Here is a 24,106-nt window from a genome sequence, read left to right on the forward strand (position 1 = left end):
TTTCCATAGGAAACAAAGTTAACTGGATTTCATGTTGAAACTTCACCAGAGCTAGTAAACACCATCACACAAGGTGTGATAAGAACATGACAACCAGAAGTTCCAAAATCATCTACCTCTTTTTTATTTCTTTTTCAATTTAAAACATGAAGCCTGTTAAAACTTCCCTTTGTGGGTGTGCTAAGGATTCTAGGACATCTCTCTTTTCATTTGCACACAGTCTCTGCAAACTTTGCTAAATTATTGTGCCTTAAAAATTTACTATTTCTCTTTAAACTGACAAGCAGATGATGTAAAACATATGATGCTGCATATAGATTGAAAGCTCATAAGAAATCTTGTTTCTAAAACTGGCATATTTCAATGCTTTTAGAGCTGTGAAAGGCTTTTCTGTATACCATTATTACAAGCCTGAAGGAGTGTTTATCGCTGGAGGATACCACCTGCTTGCAGGAACCGTCTGCTATTCTTCCACACTTCCCTCCATGGATCACCTGCCAATGAATCACCAAGGAAACTCTACCAAAAGCACAAACTACACTGAGTGGTACAGCTGACTGCCAGCAGATAGTGTTATTTGCTGGATCACTCAAGCGTGTTATTTCTTCAAATGCTGCACTTCTGTCATGTTGAATGGCTGTACTACGCTGCTTCTCATTCTCATTTGTTATTTCATTTTAATCTCATCTGACTCACTGGTGTCAGTACAACGTCTGAGCTGCTGTCAGAAAGTCTGCATGAGGCTATTTTAACTGCTATGAAAAGACAACACACAGTTCTCATTCTTTTCATTTGTCATTTATATTGAGGAATTTGCTATTTCATTAGCTCAGCTGAGGCACATCATGTTCTGGATGAAAGAAGAAGAAAGTGAACCCTTCTTTCCCACAGTTTAATGTTTACCTCCAGTTCACGTCAGGCTGTGATTTTCCTATTTTCGCACTGTCAGTCTCCAGAAGGTTCACGGACTACTTCACATAAAACACAAAGATCATGACTCATCTAGGTCTCATCCGTGACCTGAATGCCTGCCAACATCAGGTAAATATTTTCAGTGACAGCTTGAAGACTGCCAGAATACAATCTTTTAAGGCTTGGGTCAACTTCTGCTTCTCCCACTGTCCTGATTTCAGCTGTGATATAGCTAATTTTCTTCTTAATAGCTGGTACCTTGCTGTATTTTGGATTTAGGATGATAACAATGTTGATAACACACTGATAGCTAATTATTGTTAAGCAGTTCTTACTCTAAATCAATGACTTTTCAGTTTCTCATGCTCTGCCAGCGAGCAGGTGCTCAAGAAGCCATGAGGGATCATGGCCAACAGAGCTGATCCAACCTGGCCAAAGAGATATTTCGTTCCATAGAACATCATGCCCAGTATATAAACTGGGGGGAGTTGGCTGGAAGGGGGCCTGATCGCTGCTGAGGGTGGACTGGGCATCAGTCAGTGGGTTGTGAGAAAAAACACTGTGCATCACTTTTTTCTCTTGGGTTTTACTCCTCTCTATATCTAATTTTTCATTAAAATTATTATTGTTATTACTGTTATTATAAATATTAGTATATTTTATTTTGCTTCTATTATTCAACTGTTCCCACCTCAACCCACAAGCTTTGGTTTCTTTCCCTGACTCTCCTCCACACAGAGGAGGGCTGAGTGGAATTTAGTGAGCAGCTGCCTGGTACTTAGTTGCCAGCTCAGATTAAGCCCTGACACTCACCTTCTCTCTATAAATTCCAGTTTTCAGTCCCTATGTTTTGGACACCCACTCGTGTGTGGATTTTCCCAGGTACTCTGCCAGGACTGCAGCAGTTGGTGAGGTGTCCTGGCCTAGCTATCTGCACTGTCCCACCGTGGCTTATTTCTTTTTATCAAACTTGAGGAATGAGGAACAACTCATTTACCCACTCCCAGATTTAAGGTAGAGGCTTCTTCTCATTACAAGTGCTGTACCCATTAGCCAGTGTTCCCTTACTCACCAGAGCTCACAGTTCATCAGTTCAAAGCTGATACAACCAGATATTTTAAACCACCCAATAACATTGCTCCCTAACTTTACTGAGCAGAGTCCTCCTCAGACAACTTGGTGACCTTCCATCCTGGTGAAATTCTGAATGGCTCTATGAGCTTTTTTCCTACTTAAACAAATCTATCATATTAGTGCAATATTTTAATACTGATTAAAGTTTCAAGATTTCAAAATCTAAATTAAAGAGATCTTCCTTTTTTTTGTTATAGCTAGTCTTCTATTAGTATAAAACCAACCACTACTTTTTATTTGAAAACCATATACTTAGATATCAATGGTACCTGTTATTTTTAAGGTTTTACCTTTCTTCATTTCTACACTTATGTAGGGCAAGCTACTACATCTTTGCTTAATGGTGCCAACTCCATCTTTTTTTTTGCAAAAATCCAGCAGTTTTGGACACTAATGGAAACAATTTAAATAAGGATAAAACTGGAGTGAAAAATAAAGGCTAAAATGGCTAAGGGATTCTTTTACTAATCTGAGATATTAACTGAAAAGCATGGCAGAGTTACAGAGATAAAAATCTATGTAATCTATTGATAGATGAAAAACTTAGATAATAATTATCATCTAACCAAACTCCATAGATTTTTAATATTATTGAAGAAATGAATAGTGGATTTAGATTATGATAACACTAGAAATAACAGTATTCCTATTTGGGGTGTGCATTGTATGCTGACAGATATCTGACAAGATACAGAGATTCTGATGAAAGTAATATCACCACATTATCATTTCACAATATAAATATTTTTATTCATAGACTGTCCTTGGTGAATACATGAATTCAGGATAAAAATAAGCAACTGTTTGCTATTCTTCCTATCATCCATAATAAAGCTAGTTAAGAAGTGTATTTAAACCTATGGTAAATCAGGCATCATTGACATAACAATATTGAAGGCTTGGACTCTTTCTCTGTACAAGATCTGATGGTAAATTTATTGCTTCCAGTTTAAAAAAAAAAAAGAGAAAATACTTGTTTTCATTCTTTGGTCAGGTACTGAGTATAAGAGGTTGGAAACAATGGTCCTTAGGACTAAGGTCTTAAGGATTGTTTAGGAGAGTCTGTCTGGTAAAAGACATAACACAGCCTTATTAGAGCAAATGCCAAAACTCCTACTGGTTTCTCTCTAGCCACAGAGCTCATAAAATACTGCCTTTTCACACATGCAGCTCCTCTCATTACTGTTTAGGTGCATAAATTTTGACTTGTCTGTTCAGCTAACAAAAATATAATAATGACAAATGAGCGGCGTGGCAATGTCCCTGCTGAAGGCCAGATGCGCAGCATTTATTTTGAGAGGAACATCCTCCCAGGATTGAAAGTTTTAAATTGCATGTGAGAGGAGTAAGAATTGACATATCTTTAAGAAATAGACTGAAGACCTGGCACAAAGTGCTTGTTTGGACTAAAGAGGAAAGCTTTGATTATGAGGCCGGAAATATTGCATGAGAGCCTTTAAGTTAGAAGAGTTTGGGAAAATTTTTAATAGCTCTGAAGTATTATTAGTTACTTCAAAAACTATGAGTGCTGAGCTAAAGGAGCATTATCCTTTAATTTTTGCAATCTTTTTTTTTCCTAGCAAAAAAAAGATCCTTATATTTATCTCCTCACTTTCTTTCCTAATACGTTTCAATGGGTTTTCATTGACTTGAGTAACAATGTATTTTAAGACAATTAGACTATTGAAAAATATGGTACAATGTCTGTCTCCTGACAATTGTCGAGACTGTCTTTTTTTATAATCCATTTATTGAAAAAAAAAGTTCAAAAAAATCTGGCAGATTGACTTTACACTGTCAGCTGTAAGGTTAGATCATCTGCCTGCATCTCTCTAGGGCTGCATCACAACTGATATCGCTCGTCCTCTCATGTAGCATAATGGTGACGTAGAAAACAGTACCAGTGTAAATACAGATTGTTCCTCTGGCTAAACTGACATATGATCATGAACCCAAGTCTGATCAAGATCAACCTGGTTCTGTTGAGTAGTGCAGGAGGGCTGATATTGCCATCATGACACCAAGTCTGCCAGCAGGTGAGCTGAGATGCCATTAAAGACTTATAAGTACAACATCCAACATACTTTGGAAGTTATGTTTACTGTTGTACTCACGTGCAAAGTTTAATTTTTACTACAAAGTTTCTACTGTTACATATTATAAAGCAGGGAAATGCTCCTTTCTTACCCTTTCCCTCCTTCCTTTTGCATTCAGACATTAATTTGCAAGATGTGGTATTTACAGAGGATTGAATGTCAGCTATTTTAGGATTCATTCCTTCAGTGCCCATACCACTGTGTAGTGAACATGTTTTCCTGTACTTCAATTATTCAGGCCAAAGCTTCCTGTATTTAATACTCATGGAGAAACCTAACTTAGATTCCTATTAATTTTGAGGTGATTTATGTCACTGTGACAGCTTTCTGCTAACCAATCATTAATGAAATGCATTTCTGAAACACCAAGTTCTAAATGGAAGTAATGTTGCTTAAATAGGAAAAGAGAACATTCTGACAGTTTGTCTTTCATTTAATCTAAATTTTCTAGAAGTGTACAATACTGAAACCTATTTTATCACAGCACAACCTTTTCATCTCTTAAGAAAGAAATACCTCAAATGCTTTAGTAGGTTTTGACCCACTTAGCTGCACAGTAGCAAAGATTCTAAATGTAAAAACATCTATTACAAGAAAAAATACCAGGCTAAAACTACAGGACAGAAATAATTAAAATCTTTCTATTTTGAAAAAATACTCTAAGAGCACAGGGAAGACAATACCTGCTCCCAGATATCAGTAGAATCCACTAGAGGTATCTGAGAACCCTCTTTAACAGACAGGACACTTTCAAATGTGACCTTAATGTAGCTGTGTTTGCACATCTTCTGAAAATTCAGGTTTTATAGATTATTTATTCTTTACACACAGTTACACAAAGTAATTATTTTTTCAAGCTGTGATAGCTGCTGAGCTTCTATAAATCAGAAAAATAACAATACCCTAAATTTGTTATATATTCTTTTCACTAGAGTTCTTCTTTCTGAATCATCCCCTCTTTGCATACATATATGCACATGTACATAAACTTCTGCATATATACTGATGAGATACACATGGAAACATTTCAGTGTCCGGCCTAGAGAACTCCCTCTAAAATAACTTCATTTTAATATTTCCCTTTTTCTTTGCTTTACCTTGCGCTTTTTTAATGAAATTTTTGCAATCCTTCTGTGTTATTACAGGAATATTTACTGCTGAATAATCCAACCCAAACTGCTGGTCATCAAGCACAGAATGTGACAAGGACATCTCATTGCTGGCAACCAGGGCCCTGGCAGTTGTGACTATATCTGTAATACCCTACTACAGTGTCCTTGCTGAAGTCAGTTTTGCTGTTATTTCCTATTAGTTATGACTTTATAAACAGTAAAGTCAAAACTGAGGAAATCTTCTTGCTAAATTAAAAACCTTAAACCCATAATCGTAGCTTCCTAAAACTACAAGAAAAATTAAAAATGTGTCATGGGGTCAACTTTCACTATGCTGGACCTTGACTGATAGGAGAAAAATTATTGTGAATAATTTCCTTAATACAGTGGAGTATTTTGCTCTTTAAGTCTAAGCAGTTGGCCTTTCAAATTCCTCTGCAATAATTAGGTTTTTTGCTTATCCTCAAAAAAACTTACAACCAAACCAAAAATTTCATTAAAAATAATGCTTAATTCTATGTCACAGGCAATTTCAAAGTCTAATTTGATACAGGTATCACACACATATATATATATATGTGTACATATATATATAAAAATAATCTGCAAACTTGCAGACAATGCTTATATGCGTCCATACATAAAACGGAAACAGGTTGACATCTCCACTGCCTCTCCCTTACTTAATAAACCAGAAAAAAAAAACATACTTGCAACACCCATCTTCTCCTGCTGTCCCACATCTCTGTTTCTTGATACTCATTTGCTGCATTAGGGATCCTCTATCACACGGTGTATAGAAAATGGGCTGGGATTATGAAAACAAAACCAAAGAAGGTAACATTTGTTGCCACCTGCCTTCTCATGAGCATACATCTCTTTACAGTATAAATGTGAGTATGCTGGGCTCTTGAGGTTTTTCTAGCTCGATATCCATAGTCAGATATATGACACACATTTTAGTGGGAGAGCTTGAATATGACATAACATAGAATCCCCAGCATCTGAATTAACTGACCTTCCCATTGCTCATGCCCCACTACAGAATTTACTTGCACACTTCTTTAAATATGAGTTCAAGTGTTCTGAAGATATAAATACAAAAATTTGTTTATATTGTAGTAGCCTGGGTAGATTGTAGCGTGTATTAAAATTAAGTAAATAGGAATTGATCATGATAGATAGAAAAATGCAGAATCCATTCCTTTCTGCTGAAAGTACTTAGGGGGAAAAAAAAGTTTTAAAAAAGTCATATTTTCTAAACTTTATTTTTTTCTGAATTTCACATGGGTCTACAAAACTGAAATTTCATCCAGATACGATCATCAAATCTTTGTCCTTTGATGTTTCTTAAAAAGAAAATCCAGCAATTGTCAGATTCCTTTGCCCATAATCTCTGTGAGACTGAGAGCTCATAACTCCCAGGAAAACTAACAGAGATGATAATATAACTAAAACTAAGTTCTATAATTTCTAAGAAATAAATCCATTAGAAATAATAAAACTCAATCAATTATTTAATAGAAGTCAATAGATGTAAAATCCACAGGTCCCATCACTCTGGCAGAAACAAATCTCCAACTAGCTGCATTTGTGGCAGTTATCACTGACGCTGTATGCTTTTTTCAGGTTAGTGTGAGAATTACAACAGAACAATTAAAAAAAAAATGTCAAAAAATGTCCTCCTCATGACCTTCCTTTCAAATAGAGTAGTTCACTGCAAGGTCTAAGCATTTTTCATCTTTAACAGTATTGCTCTATAACACACATAATTGTTACAGTTACTTTGCAGGAAAAAAAAATCACTCTCAGACCGTAGACCAGAGGGTGGGAAATGCTTCATGGTTTTTAACTGCCATACAGCTTCATAGAAAACCAGATACTTTTAAAAAAAAATTAATTACACTGCAGAACTTTGAAGCTGTGCCTTTACCTCTTTACCTTGCTCCTCATGATATTAAAGCTCTTGGTTCAGAGACAGAGTATACATTCAACATGCTTGCTCCACAGAACTGATGTACAGCTGAACTCTGTATAACTCTTTTCTTCACTAAAGAAACTTTACTGTGAGACTGGCCATGCATTGCAATTATTTGAAATGCAAACAGAGGCATGGAGAAACAGCTGTTTTCCCAATATAGCAAATTCTTTTGGGAAATTTGTGCAGAAGGAAGCAATAAATGCATCAGCAAGCACTGACACACTCCGATAATTACTGCAAAGCAAAAGAACATCTGCATGCAAGAAGGAGTAAAAACAACACTACAGCTAATGAAAAGAAAAATTAAAAGCAATCCTTTGATGAGGAATGGAAGAAAAAAAAATCCTCTTTTTCCTGAAGACATCACTAGCATATCACTCAGAATTTAATTCTGACACATTTTTGTTGCTTGATAGCTTGTGCTTTTTTTAACTGATATAATTTATGCCTCATTCAGTAACAGAAGCTTCCCTACTTCTCAAAAAAACAACAAAAAAAAACCAAAACAAACCAAAAATACCCAACCAAACCAACACAAACAAAAAAACCAACCAAACAAAAAAAAAAAAACACCAATAAAACCAACCAGGACCTGTGATACGCAGTGGATTCACCATACATTTTATTTGAATCAAATGAGCATTCTAGGTTCATCCTAAGACAGGATGTAAAACTATTATGCAAAAAAGCAAATCAAGATACACTACCATGTCATATTATCTGCCTGGATAATTCTGCAAAACTTAGAATAAACCAGCTCTTTGAATATCTTACAAAGTTTTTCTTAGAAGAATAATTAAACTTTCTAGTTGTAAATAGGTTAGGGGAAAAATGCTTAGTGTCTTTCCAAACAAAATGGAGCCAAAGGACACAAAATGGATTATTCTGGATGTCAGCTTCTGTTGAGCAACTCTTGATTTTTCATTATTTCTAACTGCCATTAGCCACCCTATCGACCCCAAAATAGTTTTTCTAAGATAATTCTACTAATATGTGTTGAGGGGTTTTGTTGGTTTTTTTTAAGTCACAAGGAACAAGTACTTTTAGAGGAGGATTCAAAATCATCAGTAGTTTTTCACATTTTATATCACTGTGAACTTTACAGAATACAACAGTGACTAGAGCTCATCCTACAACTACTTTGGACTCTTTAGGATTCTATTCTCTGCATAGATTTTTTTTAACTTTTAAAATAGTTATAAAATCTAAGTGTTATACTGGATGTATAGCTAGTGTTTACGATCCAGATAAAATTAAACATTATTATTAGGAATTTGTGAAGGGCAGAAATATGTCATACAAAAAGAAAGAAAAGAAAAAGAAGAAACAGTCGTGTTCGTAGCTACAACATAAAGTCCACGTTCTACAAATCTGATTCAGAATGAATGGTGATGACAGTACTAATTTTACCAGTGAATGAAATGCTAATACTTCATAAATGTTTTTCGCTTTAATCAGCCTGTATTTTTCTTTCCTTGAGCATAATTTTCATGTTAGATTGCCCTTGGAATCTTACACATTTAAGATAATTTGCATCTCTTTTACACTGACAAACTGTAAGTCTGGAATTTTAATTTCCATGAGCCAGAGATGGGACATGCCTCCAGAGCCATGAAAACCAAGGAAAAAAGGTTACATTTTCTGCCGGCCAATTGATTATTTTTCTTGTCTGCTTTGCCTGTTTATATTGGTAGCTCTTCCCCAGATTTCTCTATACTTAGAGAGTACCTGCAAAGACTGAATCTGGTCTTAGCTTATAGGCACTGCTGTAAAAGGCATGATTAGCACTCTCGCAAACATCTACACTCTTTTAAGTTGTAACAGCTCAGCTCCAGGCTCAGTGAGTGTATAAGTGGTGATTGGGCTGACCTTCACCTCTGACCAATAAACTTTCTGATACAAACTCAAGGAATGATGAAGCTGTAATACTGATGAGGAAAGCCGTAGGAGGGAATGCATACGTTTTACAAAACACACAAATACCTGTTAAGAAATTTGTCACAAATTTGTGTAAGTGGGAAAGTTAAATTTTAGTAAACGAAATGATGTGGGTTTTTTCCCTGATAGAACTTTAGGATGAAGTCCTGTTTATGTTAAATTCCTCAGAAAAAAATTATCCACTGTTGAGCTTTGATTCACTCTCCCACCCTTTCCACAACTCTTTACTACTGGCCAGAAACTGCACCAACATTAAGTCTTTGAACAGAGCTTAAAGTGTGCATGGCACTTTTGGTATAGCATGCATTCAATAATTTGTGTTAAATATGATTTGGTTTAATTGGTTCTTTAATCACAATTTGTTTAATGTACTCAGCACAGCTTACTTTCAAAAACATGTAATGAGAAATTAATCACACTATTGATTATGTTGATTAATACAGGAGTTGATTAATACCTTTTTTAAAGTCAGTTCAGATATACTTCAGATGCAAATACTCTCAGTCAGGCTATTCTCTCCATGCATCTTGTTGGTTGTGTTAAATTCTCTCTAGGCATCATCTCCTGCACTTCCAAAAACAACAGGTAATACAGAGTCTTCAGGTCAAAAAAGCAACACAGCGATGGCAGATAAGAATGAATGCAACAGTGTGTGTGCCAACAGGATTTCTCCATGTTAGAGATAAATGGAAACTTCTTCAGGAAAGATAAACACCAAATGCCTCCAATATTCTCCTCCTCAGCTGCTATACCTCTGGCAAGCCAGCTTTCAGTTATCCAAGCAAAATCTGAGTACAACACAATTGACAACTTCAGCAATTTGTTTGGCAAGGGAGTAAAAAAATCAAGTAAAAAAAATGAAGTTGAACTAAGCAAAATATACAGTTAGAATATGCATCCATTCCAACACTCCCAGGTAACCTGTACTGAATACTCTGATTACACAGGCTGTTCTAGGAAATGAAATTCAGAAAATGAAAACTAATCCTGTTTTCAAAATAATTTTCAGCCAAACTTAATCAATGTGTTTGGATCGAAGGACAAAGCCTCTGCTGTGCTTCTTTTATTTCTTATTTGTCCAGTGTTAATTAGAGGGTCGCAGGAACGCTGTATAACTACATATTCCTAAACTGCTAACGAGGTCTTTGAGTGGAATTGCTGCTAAGAGCTAAGCTTTCTTCACTCCACTTCTTCCACTTGGTGGAAGAATGCTGAAGCAGAACGTTGTCATTGTTCTCAACCGGGGGATTAATCCCAGACTGGTTGACTAAAACGCTTCTTAAGAGTTTGGAAATTACCTTGTACTTTCACATTACAGTACGTACATGACTATTTCTGGAATGAGTTACTAAGACAACTAAAACAACAATTAAATACAACATGCTCTAACTACAAAGTTACAATTTCTCGAACAATATAATTTTTATTTTTATGGTTTATTGTAGTAGTGTTAGCTAGTAATTGAGCAATTGACATTTTTTTCCTTACATGGTATTAGAAGGAAGAATTCATGGGAGAAGATTACTTTTTCCCAGAAAATCCCACCAGATTTCTCAGGGTTAAAATTTGTCTTGTTTCCAAAACTAACATTACCCATGTCTTGGCAGGTAGGACAATCTGGTTTTATACACCTTACAACCATGATTATCATAGGAACTAGTCATGAGATAAAGAACAAGAAAAATTCATCAAAACAACATCTGATGAACTGACAAATACCTTCTGTTGCAAACCTCTTTCCAAAAAAAATCTAACCTTGAGGAAAGAGTGTGTAAAGTGCACTTACTGCATTCTACTGTCTCCCACATGCTCACAATAAACCAAGATTAATTTTATTTTTACCTTTTCTAATGACAGGGAAGTGAGTTGAATCCCTTTGGTAGCTAAATTAACATCATTTTCATTTTTTTCTTTTTGATTTTTAATGAGCATGCATACTGAGAAACACAAATTACCACTCCAAATGTTTCCTTTAGCTTTTGCCTTTCTCTTAAAAAATCTGTATGTAAAAGAACTTCTCATGAACTCTTTCTCTATTCTTAATATTGTTACTTAACATTACACTAGACAGTATGTAGGTTTTATGTTTAGTAATACAGTGAACAATTTTTCTGTATACTACAGTTTTCTTAAGTTTATTTCCATAAGGAGATAGTTAAACATATTCTATTTTTAAACATGGACACCAAGGAGCTTTATGAAAATTCTAGTTACAAAAAAATTAGCTGTGAGATTTTTTTATTTAAGTGGTCAAGCCTTGTGCTAACATTTCCAATCTCAGAAAGAGAATATATTACTATGTAACTGTATGAAATCCCAGTTATTTTAATTGTATGGTTACCTCTTGCTATGCTGAGGTGTTCATAATATGCCTAGACTTAACAGCTTTGAGAATTCATACATTTATCTCAGTATCTATAATCCAAATATAAAACATGGTTTTGTGTTATTCTGTGTTTTCATGTTTTTAATGGCTCTATTAAGAACTCTTAGGACAGTGTAGATACCAATGTCTTGAAAGTATTACAAATTAATACAGCCAAATTGTGTCATCTTCAGCTTCACCTTCACCTGTTTACTGTGGCTCAGCCTATGATTAATGGGGGCAATCCTTGCTTGAAGCCTGAAAGCTATTCTTTATTAATTTCCACTTTCATGTCATGCACTGAAGAACACCATATAGCCTGAAGTGCACTCCTCTTTAGCTTAGCCAAAAAGATCAATTCAAAAAATTACTATAAAAGAAAGTAGAAGACAGAAAATAATATCTGTAGAAAGTAAAGAAATAAGAATGTATGACATGAAAGAAGTGATAAGGGCAACAAGAAAAACGTATTGAGAACTAACTTTTTTCCCCAAGTTTAAAGTTTAGTAGTTATTCATGGCAGGAGTTGCTGCACTGCCTGGGGTCCTGTCACATAACTTTGTTTCATCAACATCCCATGTAAAACGCAGATAGTGTTTTTAAATAAGGAAAATAGAGAACATCTTATGCCAGACTGGTAAGATGATGTAGAGCTTACCTCCCAGCTCCCAAGTGTAGGTGTGCTCATGGGAGAACACTGCTCATGAAGAAGATAATGATCCCCTTGCCAGGTGACCTGAGCAGGGGCGGGGTTGTACCATCCCACAGGTGGCACAGGCCACAGCACACACTCCACCAGTCATTCCCAGGGAGCCTGCAGGCAGCTCTCACCTGGTACCAGAAATAACACCACCAGCGTGTGCTTATGCTTTTCTTGGTGTGAAGCAGCATGTTCTCATGCGAACATTTGCTTGCCAGTAGAAATTGTGTATGGAGTTGCTCCCTGCTAGGAAAATTCTGTCCAAGTGCTAAAGGCAAGAACTGTACAGTGAGTTTTGCCCATTGGTCCACCTGAAGGGTTGCAAGAATATCTACACTATGCTCTTTTCCCTTCTAGTGTTAGCACTAGAAATGGCATTTTTATTCAATACTTTATGAGCCTTGAGTGCCTTTGTACTGAAATCTGTATCAAGTACTATCCCCAACGCATTACACCAAGCTAGCATTCTGGTCATTGAATCAATGCTTTGAAAATGAAATGACCATCAAGAAAATAAAACAAGAAACAAAACAAATTAAAACAACAACAGAAAAAAAAAAGAAAAAAAATTTATAAATTTCTTTCAGTCACACCTTACATTACTAATACATAAATCAGCATCTTGGCTCATTAAAAACAGAAATCAACCCAGACTGAAAAAAATGAAAATATGAATTAAAAAGAGTCCTATCTGAAAATTTCTTTTGGTTCTACTTTTTTTTTTAAACTTATTTTTAGTTTGTTATAATCTGCAATGACAGCGACTTTGGATATATCTTCTGTATAATTGTTTTCTGGACCTGTCATTTATAAATCAGAGGAATCTTTCAATTGATTTCTATCATTCCTTTACTAAAATGATATTCTTCATGTTATTACCATTGTTCTCCTGCCTTAGGGTATACAGCAAAGGTCAAAGCTGAAACTGAAACTAGATTGTTAACTATCCCACAATTTTACAGTTCTTTGTCTTTTTGAGGGGTGGGGTGGATGCTGGGGAGAGACAGGAACTCTGCTTATGTGCTCTTTGTAAAGTACTTTAAGTGGAATAAATATTTTTTCCACAGTGTGGCAGCAAAGCCTTCTAATAGGAAGAACTGACTTGTCTCAAGAACTAAATCAACTGAAAATCCTGACCAGAGTCCATAGACTCCTTGTCCCCAGTGGATTCTGTTTGGAAGACTAATTCTCTACTCTAAAATTCAAAATCACTGCAGGGTCATTTTTCTTACTTTATCACAATTACTTCTTTTTATGTTCCTTTTTTCCACAATAAAAGTCTTGAAACATAAAACAGCTCACAGAAATTTTGAATGATGCTTTGTTGTGTTATACAACCATGCTGCAGATTCACAGGCAAAAATGTGAAAGAAACCTTCTGCTGTAATATCTGGTAGGAAGAACTTACAAATACACAGGCAGGCAGTAAGTGTCCTGCAGTTCAGCAAATGAATCAGATATAGAAATGGCACAGAACATTCATTTAAAGGCAAATTATATTGTTTTTTTTATTTCCTCAATGACTGTCTGTGTGCAAATAAATAAGAGAGACGGCAAATGGAATGAAATCTAATTCCTGGAGAACTATATGTGACCAAACGTTCACAGACCTACTCTGTAATCACTCAGATTCAGAATCACAACTTAAAAAAGCAAAAATCACAACTACATTTTTGTAATCTATGGCTAAATCCCTCCTGACTGTAGCAATGTTCCATCCCAATTTTTCATTCCATTTAAAACAAATTAAGGAACTGAGCACTTTTCATTCCTTCAACTCTCCACACCTACTTACTGGGTACTTCTAATCACGTTCACTGATTTTGAACACAACATGTCTATTTTGCTCATCAGTTGACTTTTTACCTTCTCATAACACTACTTATTCTTTCACACTTGAAGTCAAAGGGTGAAATTCTCTCTTTACAGTTTCTTAAAGGCTTAAGAGAAAGTTCTTGCTATTTCGGAAAGGGCAAGAATTATTTTTTTCTAGCAAAATTAGTTATTTTTTTCAGTATGTTTCAAAGAAACTCATCAAGGAGAAGACTTTGTATAGTCATGAATATAATCAAAGATTTAATTATGGCTATACCAACTAAGCAAGGCTAAGCAGTATGGTTGATTTATTTTCGGCAGAAGACAATGCAAAAATAATTACATAGTAGAAAATTAGTCTAATGTATAATTGGTTAATTAAAAGTATTATTGTAGAAGTAGACAATGTGACATCTAGGATATGGATTATTTAGACATCTGGGTAAACCTACGTCTATAGTGTAACTGAATAATGAAATTACTGTAGCATCTCTCATAAAATATATAGGCTTAATATGAACACACATGTACGTACTTTTATATGCATCAGTTGTGTGAATCTAAATCTTATTATGCTAAATTTGGAAATACAGAATATCAGACAAGCTGAGATGGATAAGAAGTATGACATTAAAGAGGTTCATTTCTCCTCTGGGACTTGCTGACTCATGATTTAAATATACAGTGATAAATTACTTCTGTGAAAGAGTCTAATGGTGTGCATCAAAAAGAAGTAGCTATTAAACTCTAATATTTAAATCTGTGGGAGGAAGTAAATATTTGGCTACACTCAAAACAGTCTTGAGAAAACAGGGAGATTTTTTCTTTTAATTATAAAAAGAGCAATTTCTTTCACCTTTTATTATCAGCAATGCCTGTTAACAGAGAATGACCCACAGTATCAATCTTTTAGAAATTATTCTATTGTTTTTGTCATATTTTGGTAAATCAATACTCACTTCCTGGCTTGTCACCGTACTTTATCTTTGATAATGGAACAAGTTGTTTTATCAGTATAAAACAAATTTATCCATGTTTTGTTATGGATAATTTTAAGTTCATTTATTATGAAACTACTGGAACAAGGTCATCCATAATCAGCTCTTAACTTCAATATATTATAAAATATTTCAAATTCATTTCAGAAATGTTTAATGAAAGCAATTAAAGGAACAGAGCATTGTAGCTGCCTGTATGCTGCCTGCAGTTATGACCTATGGATTTTAAAGCAAGGTATTACCTATGTTCAAAAGTTTTTTATTAAATGTCAGAATTTCATAGCACTTAGCATAATTTGAAAAAATTGTTATCTAAAAATGTCTAAGCTTAATGTAAGTTAAATGCTGTACTCTGTTAAATCTCTGAATTTAACAGGAATGAGGAAGAGTATATACCCGATGTTAAACAAGGATACTACTGGTAGCTCTCACTGCTTACAGAAGGGAGTTGTAACGGTGCATACAAACACACAAATAGACCTGTTACATAGTTACATATATTTCATAAACAAAATCTGGATTGACTGATTATTTCCTGTGTCTATTAAATATTCCTTCACTTTTGCTGAAGTAAAGGAGACTGTAATTTTTCATGAACTCCCAGAAGTACTAGGAGTGATCCTAAAAGTATGTGAAAGAAAATTAATGCAAGAAAATTGATTATCGACATGCCAAAATTCTCTATAGTAATATAGTATATATAGTAGTCTACTCCACTGCAAAAAATATTCTCTGAAATAAAATAAAAAACCAAAACCAACCAACCAACCAAAAACAGAAACCAAACCAACACACCTGAAATCACTGCTTCAGGAGGATTCCCAAGTTCAGACACTGGGCTAGGGATACTTGATAATCATATCAAGTAGTCACCATGTATTGGCCACTGAAGTGGAAACTGCTTGAACTTAATGAGCAGTTAGAATAGGTGTGAGTCAAAATTGGATTTCTGTTTGGCTTAAAACCATGTAACAGGATCTCTTCTTGCTGCTGCCTTCAGTATCCACTCTCCAGCAAGGCAAACTAAAGCTAGCATTGAAATAAAGCAAGGCAGGTACCACAGCCATGCAAGCTCATTAGGAAAGTGAACTAATTGACGACAGGGTGCTTGCTCCATGCTCCTGGTTTAAGTGTAGCCAGCTATTTTTACACTGTAACACAGTCACCAGGAGAAATATTAATGTCTCCATGTTGTCTTTAACCCCATTGTCCCTGTTATGCTTCCAAGGAGTATCAGTGAATCTGTCCATCACAACCAACCACATGCTCTGGGGAGCCCTTCCCTGCCACATAAGGAAATATCACCACAGTGCTCCCTTGGCAGATCACCTCCACTTCAACATCCCTATCAATTAAGAAATGCACAAAAATATAAGAATCATATTTTGGTGTTTAGGAGAGGCCTAAATTTCTACTTTACTTCCTATCCACGGAAAGTTTGGTGATTACTTAGGTTCGAGATAGGGACGTTCACTGAAAAAAAGGATTATTTCAGTTTGAAATTTATAAATTATTGTCAAAAAAATGGGTTTATCTTGCATGAGAAAGAATTAAAGTCTATCTAGAGAGAAGAAATTAACAGAATTCCAGGATCTTGGAAAAGATTATAATACCTCTAGAAAGGAAAAAAGTTTCACAAAGGGGATGTGATGGCTTAATGAAGTTAAATTCTTTTTTATATACACACATATTTATATAACTTATGTGTTTGCACATAAACACAGAAAACCATTTTCTTTTATTTTCTGATGCTGCTCCACAAACAGGTTTTTAATAAAACTTCCCAGCTTACAGAGTTATTATAATTGTCTAACCAGTTTCACAACATGCAAAATAAAGGAACAGCATAGAGATTAAAAGTAAGACAAATTGTTTGGAGAGTATGACAGACAATTTTAAACACAAAGCTAGAGTTAATGAGCTAATACTGCCCTATTAGTCTATGAACTTACATTATTAGACATACATATATGCAATCTCTATATAACATTGCAATAATATTTTTATGTTATGTGGATACAGGGGATACTGTGAAGCCATAATTTTGGTCTCATAGGTAACTACTTATTTGTCCCGAATGGCACAGTTAGAACATCTTCACAGAAGAAATGAGGCCACGTATTTTCAGCATGTTTAGTTAGTTATCCCTGCCTTGTTTTCTATATACCCTCAAGGGGCATATTGCATCCAAACCCATCATTCCATGAAGCCTTTCCGATGGTTCTCATAACTCCTTTGGTCAAGTGTTTCCCGGACACTGCTGAACATGTCTTTATATATTAAGTTCATAAAAGAAATGGTGACTTGCCCTGTCAATACAGTGTATTAGAGTTAAAAACCAGATTAGCTGTAAGAAGACCGAATGTGCATGAGTCAAAAATGTACTTAGACATACCAGATTAATGTCTTTACTCCCGAACAACAAAATATTTACATACATCTGTAGTTACAGAGATGCTACTGTGTAGAAAACTAGAACATAACCTTGAAATCCATCAGTTCATTCATAGGAGCATCTTTTTCCTATGTGGTGAAAAACTCCACTTTCTTTCATATGTTTAAAGTACTTCACATTTATTCAGGAGATAAGAGCACAAAAATGGGAAATTGCTATATTTACTGCTTTTATGCTATCTTATCTCTTCGTAAATCTAATGAGATCTTTCCTTGCTTCTCTAAGAGCAAATCAACAGTGAACACTTCAAAAAAATAAAGGTCTAGTTCATCCGCAATTAATAGAGCAATGAAGTTCATGGAAGCCAAGAATATGCATGGGTTTTGTGAGTTTGGAGGGGGAAAAGGTACTATTAGTACACTAGGAAACAAAAAAATGAGTGTGCCAAGCATTAATTAGTACTTTCATGCCTAAAAAGGAAATAACACATAGAAGAAATTAAGTAGTTTGCTACAGCTGTGCCAAGGCTTTTGAAGAATTCACAGTTCCTCTGATGTCTGAAAAAAACATCCAGTTTTGACAGAAGATAATTTGGAACGGCCATGTCATCTCCAACTGAGTTTAAGTGATGCTTATCCCTTGGAAAGGAAGCTCCATGTGGCCTGGAAGACCCAGGGCAGACATTTCATTTTTTCCATTTCACATTACAGGACAGATACAGACTTTCAGGGTTTTATTACAAAGCAGGTATTCATCTCAGCATGGGCTGCAACACACAAACACCCACTGGAACATCACCAGCTTCCCTGCAGCCTATCTGCCTCATGACCAAAGTGTCTGGGTTTTGATCCCATGGCAGACGTACTTCCAGCCATGTGAAGAAAGGTCCCATAGGAAAAAGAGCAGCTGGGAAGGACCTGCAGGTCACTGAAGTGACTCATCCAACTCTGTCCTTTCTCACTGTCTTCTCCAGTGTTGAGCAAATGGACAACCCACCTGTCTCCCCTCAAGTGCATAGGGCAAGCTACTTTCATTCTGTAGGAATTCATTAGGAAAGAATACCAAAGACAGTTTCACAAAAAAGGTATATTCACTTATTTCATATTTATTCTAGTTTAAGAGGGTTCAGCTCCCAGATACCTGTATTGCCTTATGAATGCTACTGCATATTTTTGAAAATAACTAAGCAGCTATTGTCCTTAAAACTTCCCTCTCAGAAAATCATGATTTCTTCTGCAGAAATTAATAGCTAATCCAAATTTACTTTCTCTTCTCAACTTCTGACACTCAGAGCAGACCATATGAACCATTTGACAGGCTCACGAAAGCACAGACCTGGTCACATTGCCTTCACTTGACGCAGAGTGTGCAGAGCACTCCATGGCTTTCCAGCATTTTTTGTCTAGTGCTGATCACAGTGCTGTCAAAAAAGTGCTTTATTTATTGCAGGCTGCTGAGTCTGCCTGAAATTATTCGTATCTCACAAACTATGCTCCATGACTAGCTTTGTTTTGGGAAAACAAGTCTGCATAATTGATAGTGGAATACAGGAAGGTGCTAACAACTATCAATTTCTGTTGTCAAAAAACAGCTGAGGCTGAAATGTGCTGCTTAATGTAATGACAAGATTATCTCATACATACAGAAAATTGTCTAAAATCCTAACATTTATCAAATAAAGGATATAGTTACAAATATGATTCCATATTATAACAGGTAGAAGAAATTAAATAAAACTATTTGTAGCTTTGATCCAATGGAGGTTTAAATAGTGGATATTTCAAACTCAGTCTTTCACATACTGAATGCTTCTTTAGTAGTAGGGACCTCATCTTTTGCTGCAAAGATACAGGAAACTTCCTTTTTGAATTATTAAATGCTCTTTGAATGCAGCTAAGGTTCACAAGCCTGACAGTCTGATGAATCTCATGACTATGTTGCATTACCAGAAGACTAAAGATCCTTGGCAGTTTGATAAAAAATGAATTGCTCTTTCTACCAAGCAGAAGGATAAAATCTGGCAAAAAAATTAGATAAATGAGTAATTAGCTAATGTTCCCATTTTTTCACATGGATTTTTATTCTGCCTCTAACACCTAAGCCAAAAAACAGCCTTCACTGTAGATTATTAATTCAAAAACTATTCTACATTAATGAGTGTAAATTATCTCTAAACTCATATAACAGAAAGGCATATGTTAAAAGCCCCTGATTTCATAATTCCAACAGCTAAAAAAAATGTTTCACAGTCGATACAGGGAGCAATTTTCTGACAATTTTTACTGAAAGAATTACTGTTCTTCCCACAATGACAATAATTTTAGTGTCAGTATTGTACATGCAGTTCCTACACTGCAGATAGACTTGTCAGTATGGCCACGTACTACTCAAAACATTCTGATATGGAATTAGAAATTGTCCTTATATGTGTATTTTCACTGCTTTGAAAAGAAATTCTGTTTAACGGGCTTAAGAAACTTCTGTGTTTGTTTGTGACTGAAAACACATGCAGACCTTTCTGTGATTTTGTAGAGATATCCAAGTCCCATTCCCTGTTTAACCCTGCCACCTCCAGAAGAAGAGCTTCTGTGGCAGAGGACTCTGGCCTCACTTCTCTGGTCTATTCAGGGTTTTATTCTGCCACGAGATGGAAAAGAGCTTGTGATTCCTCTATCCCTTCATACAGGATTGCAGCTACTTCTTTTCACTTCATTTTTCACTTTCTAGATGGAGTCTTTTATTTATCCTGAGTGTTCTTCCCTTGTTCATTTAGCTAATCCTAACAGAGTAAAAAGTCTTATCTATCAAAACTAGGTATGCTTCAAGGGGAAAGGACGATGTTATAGTTGGAAATTAATGGATCAGCAGCCCAGAAATATATGGGCACTTGCCAATTTTAAATTGGATGTGAGGACACAAGTCAGAATAGTGTGAGAATTAATTACAGAATCACTGGGGAAAAAAAAGAAAAAAAAAGAAAAATAATAAAAAATAGTAGAATTAACTAAAGGAAAAATAAAATCAAGAAAACTAAGTGTTTGAAATGCAGAGGTTACTGTCCAGGGTTTATTTTTATTAAGTATTGGACACATATTTATTAATATGTGATAGAAGTTCATGGTATTACTGTCATACTAACCTAAAGCATGTACTCACTAGGAAAGAACAAAACAGCTAAGGAAACATTTGTAGATGCCTTATATCTTTGGAAGGAATCTATAAGCACTGTACCCAGTCAGTATGTGAAGGTACCCAACCATTTCATAGTTGACAACCTAGAAACATTGCTGCCACCTTAAGGAAACACTGAAATAACTCTGAGATGGTCAAGTGTCTACATGTTACAGACACCAAAGAGCAGAAGGAAGGGAAAAAGAACAGAGAGAAGAACAAACCAATTGAGCATTTGATCTTGTAGACACCCAAAAGATTTAAACAAGCAGCTAAGAAGTGAGAAATTTCTTAGTCTGCAAGGGGAAATCTTGTAGGGAGGACAGATGAAGAACTGTGCCTGATGTATCAAGAGAGTTCTGACAGCTTCCTTCAGACAAACAACATGCTTGTGTACTTTTGACATTGCCTTTGGTAGAGTGTTTTTTTCAGATTACCATTTAGGATCTACTCAGTTTTCAGACTTAGAAAATTTGCAGGCAACAAAGTTTTTGATGGATGAAAGGGTACAAAGATCTATAAAAATGATTTTTTGATCAGGAATGTTGAAAGGTACAACTAGAGGCTGTGACTGGAAGACCAGAGGTCTTGGGCTACAGTTAAATGCACACAAATACAAAATTGTGTTAAAAAAAAAAAAAAGGTAATTTGCAAAAAGCTAACTGTGCATGGTATCGCCAAGTAACACCTAGGTTGACATTGTCACCAGGAGGAATACCAGAACAAAGATCCTAATTTAGCTAAGTAAAATGCCCACATCAGTTACCTGACAGTAGTACAGGGATGACATAATGGCTGCAAAAGTTACTGAAGACTCTGCAAGAATTTAACGTAATGGACAAAAACCACAATGACTAAGTTTCTTTGGGAATGCAGAAAGAATGGCAATGACAGCCTGGTGAACATGACCCGGGAGAAAGCAAAAAGGAGGAGACATTATTTCACACATAAAGACACAACCGGCATGGCAGAGCTTTATGAGCAAAATCACTGGACTGGAATATTGGTGTGGAAGAGTCACTTGTTTAGCAAGCTCTCTCAATGGAAAAAAAAATGCAAATGTTGTCCTTAGTGTCGAGAATGCTTAGAAATGCTATAAGATAGAGAAATAGATTTAAAAACTGAGTTTGTTGAAACTCTTGGGGAGTGCCTGCAGAAGAAAAAAGGAAGAGAACAGACATGCTAAACTGAGCCAGAAAGTGAGGACTACATAATTTTCCATGTGGGCAAAGGTGTTGTTTTTTGTGAATGAGAAATTTGAAAATCATCTAGAGGAGATGTGACGAGACTTTAAATACTCAGATACTGCATGTTAAAACTAAGACTTAACTTGTCTGGATATTACATTTGAGGCAAACGGTCATTTCAGAGTGAAGCAGTTACCACAGGGGGGTTGTTTTCGGTTTGGTGCTATCTAATGGGAAAGAGTGGATTAAAAATGTGATGAAAGGTCTCTTGGGGAAAGCAGTCAAAACTGATTTTTTAGGAAAATGAGACATAACTGCTACAGAAACAAAACAGAAAAACCCTCCAATTGCACCACCACCATCAAAACCAACAGATTTCAGCAACTCCAGCAAGTGGTTAAAGGTCCTTTAGAAAGATGACTTGAAGATAAACATGTATGCTGGCATTTTATGCAGGAAGGTCACATTAAGTGAACAAACTGTATCAAAGAACAGAAAGAATGGTCCGTTGCACTTGGAAATCTTCAATGATTGGCGGTTGAAAAGTAATCATGCTAAAAAAAAGTAATTAAAAAGAGTTATATAACAAAGGAATATAGAGAAAAAGTATATACAATAGAGAAGTATATACAACAGAAAAAATATACTCAACAGAAAAAGTTGAAGTATAAAGTGAGTTTCAAATCGCAAAAGACAAAAGAAACAAAAAGAAGAATTTTAAAACACTCAATAAACAAAAAAATAAAACAAGCAGGTCAATGGTAGCAAAAAAAGAGAGAAAACAATGCAGGGAAAGATGAATTCTAATTATCCAATACCTCCTTCACATCAACCTTCAAAAAATAGTAAATTTGACAAGACATTCCAGACCACTTAAAGAAAAAAAATGGATTGGAAGCCAAACTATGCAAAGAATACATTAATGAGTATTTAGGTAAGACGGATGTATTTAAATTCACTGGGCTTTATTAAATTCACCTTAGAGAAACTAGACAGTGATTTTTGAATCACTAACAATCATCTTTATGAGCTTCTAGAGGACAGGGGAGGTCCCAGAAGATTGGAGAAGTGCAAATATAGCATTTTTCTCACATGAAAAAAGAGAATGCTGATGGAATGACAGACCAATCAACCTAATTTTGATTTGTGGAAAGATCCTGCAATAAGCTACTAGACATTGTCCAGAATAGATCCCTCTTATTAAAAACTATAATCCTGAAAAGAAAAAAAAAATCCACACATACCAAAAATACCAGAACACGTTTGTTTGTCAAAGAAGTAAAAAAAGATAATTTTATAGGGTAGATGGCCTGATTGAATACAGTGGGTGTGGCAGTTCACAAAACACAAACATAAAATATGTACTTCTGGCACCTATGCACCAAGAGAGTTAAATAGGGTCCATATTCTTCAATAGAGAATACATCCACAAGAATACAGTAATAATTTATGAGAAGTCACTTTTAAAACTAACTCAAGGGAAATACTGTAACTGCCAAGGAGAGGCAGAACTTAGAGAATAAGAGGTTTTTTCCCCAGTAATAAGCAAAATTCTATACATTGATTTCAAGTCCAAGAGCAACTACATACTCTCTGCAGGCCATATAGGGCTAGCTCACATGGGCTCATGCACTCTCACAATTTCAGCAATTGCACAGAAACCTCTGGAAATTATCTAGTCCAGCCTCCTCCTGGAAGCAGAACCAGCCTGAAAGATGGATCCCCCTTCAAAGTTAGGTGGGGCCACTCAAGGCTCGTCCAGCCAAGTTCTGAAAATCTCTCAGAATGAAGATTTCAATCTCTCCGGGCAATTTTCTCCCGCATTTGGTCACCCTCAGGGCTGAGAAATCTTCTTAGGATCACACAGAATTTCCCTTGTTGTAACTTTGGTGCACGCACAAGTCTTGCTTCATCTTCTGTATAATCAGCCCTCCCTGAGTGGCAGTGAGTTTTCCTTCAGCCACTGAATTCAGGACTGAATTCACAGTAACTTTATACATATATGGTTAAAGTATTAAAGCTCACAGTGCATGACTAAAGGAAAACCAACTAGTCCCTATTTTTAGACTCTGTCTCAGAAGCTCTGTCTATATTCTTTCATCTACATTTTAAACTATTTTGGCTCTAAAATGCATGACTTTTGGCAGAGAAACAACCAAGGCAAAAACATTACTAAATATTAGCCAATCATGCGTCTTCACAAGTCATGATCCATGTAAACACTCTTAATACTGCATAAGTCATGCACACAAACTATCTGCAGTTCCTTTGTTAAAGCCAAAGAAAAAATCTAGAAAAGCCA

The 24,106-nt window shown here is 35.6% G+C and overlaps 1 protein-coding gene across 6 annotated transcripts in view; it reads right to left on the reverse strand.

Moving 5' to 3' along the window:
- Positions 1 to 24,106, reverse strand: part of KCNIP4 (potassium voltage-gated channel interacting protein 4) — a 415,466-nt gene that overhangs the window by 243,126 nt on the left and 148,234 nt on the right. Inside the window, exon 1 of one of the 6 annotated variants that reach the window (XM_029960172.1) lies at positions 9,631 to 9,659. The exons of the other annotated variants lie outside the window; for them this stretch is intronic. The gene's annotated coding sequence lies outside the window, so the exon portion shown is untranslated. Of the gene's footprint in view, positions 1 to 9,630; positions 9,660 to 24,106 lie in introns of those variants that run through there. 6 annotated transcript variants of the gene reach the window in all.

The sequence above is a fragment of the Manacus vitellinus genome, unplaced genomic scaffold, assembly GCF_001715985.3.
Source record: "Manacus vitellinus isolate BGI_N305 unplaced genomic scaffold, ASM171598v3 scaffold_0_pilon, whole genome shotgun sequence".
NCBI classification, from domain to species: Eukaryota; Metazoa; Chordata; class Aves; order Passeriformes; family Pipridae; genus Manacus; species Manacus vitellinus.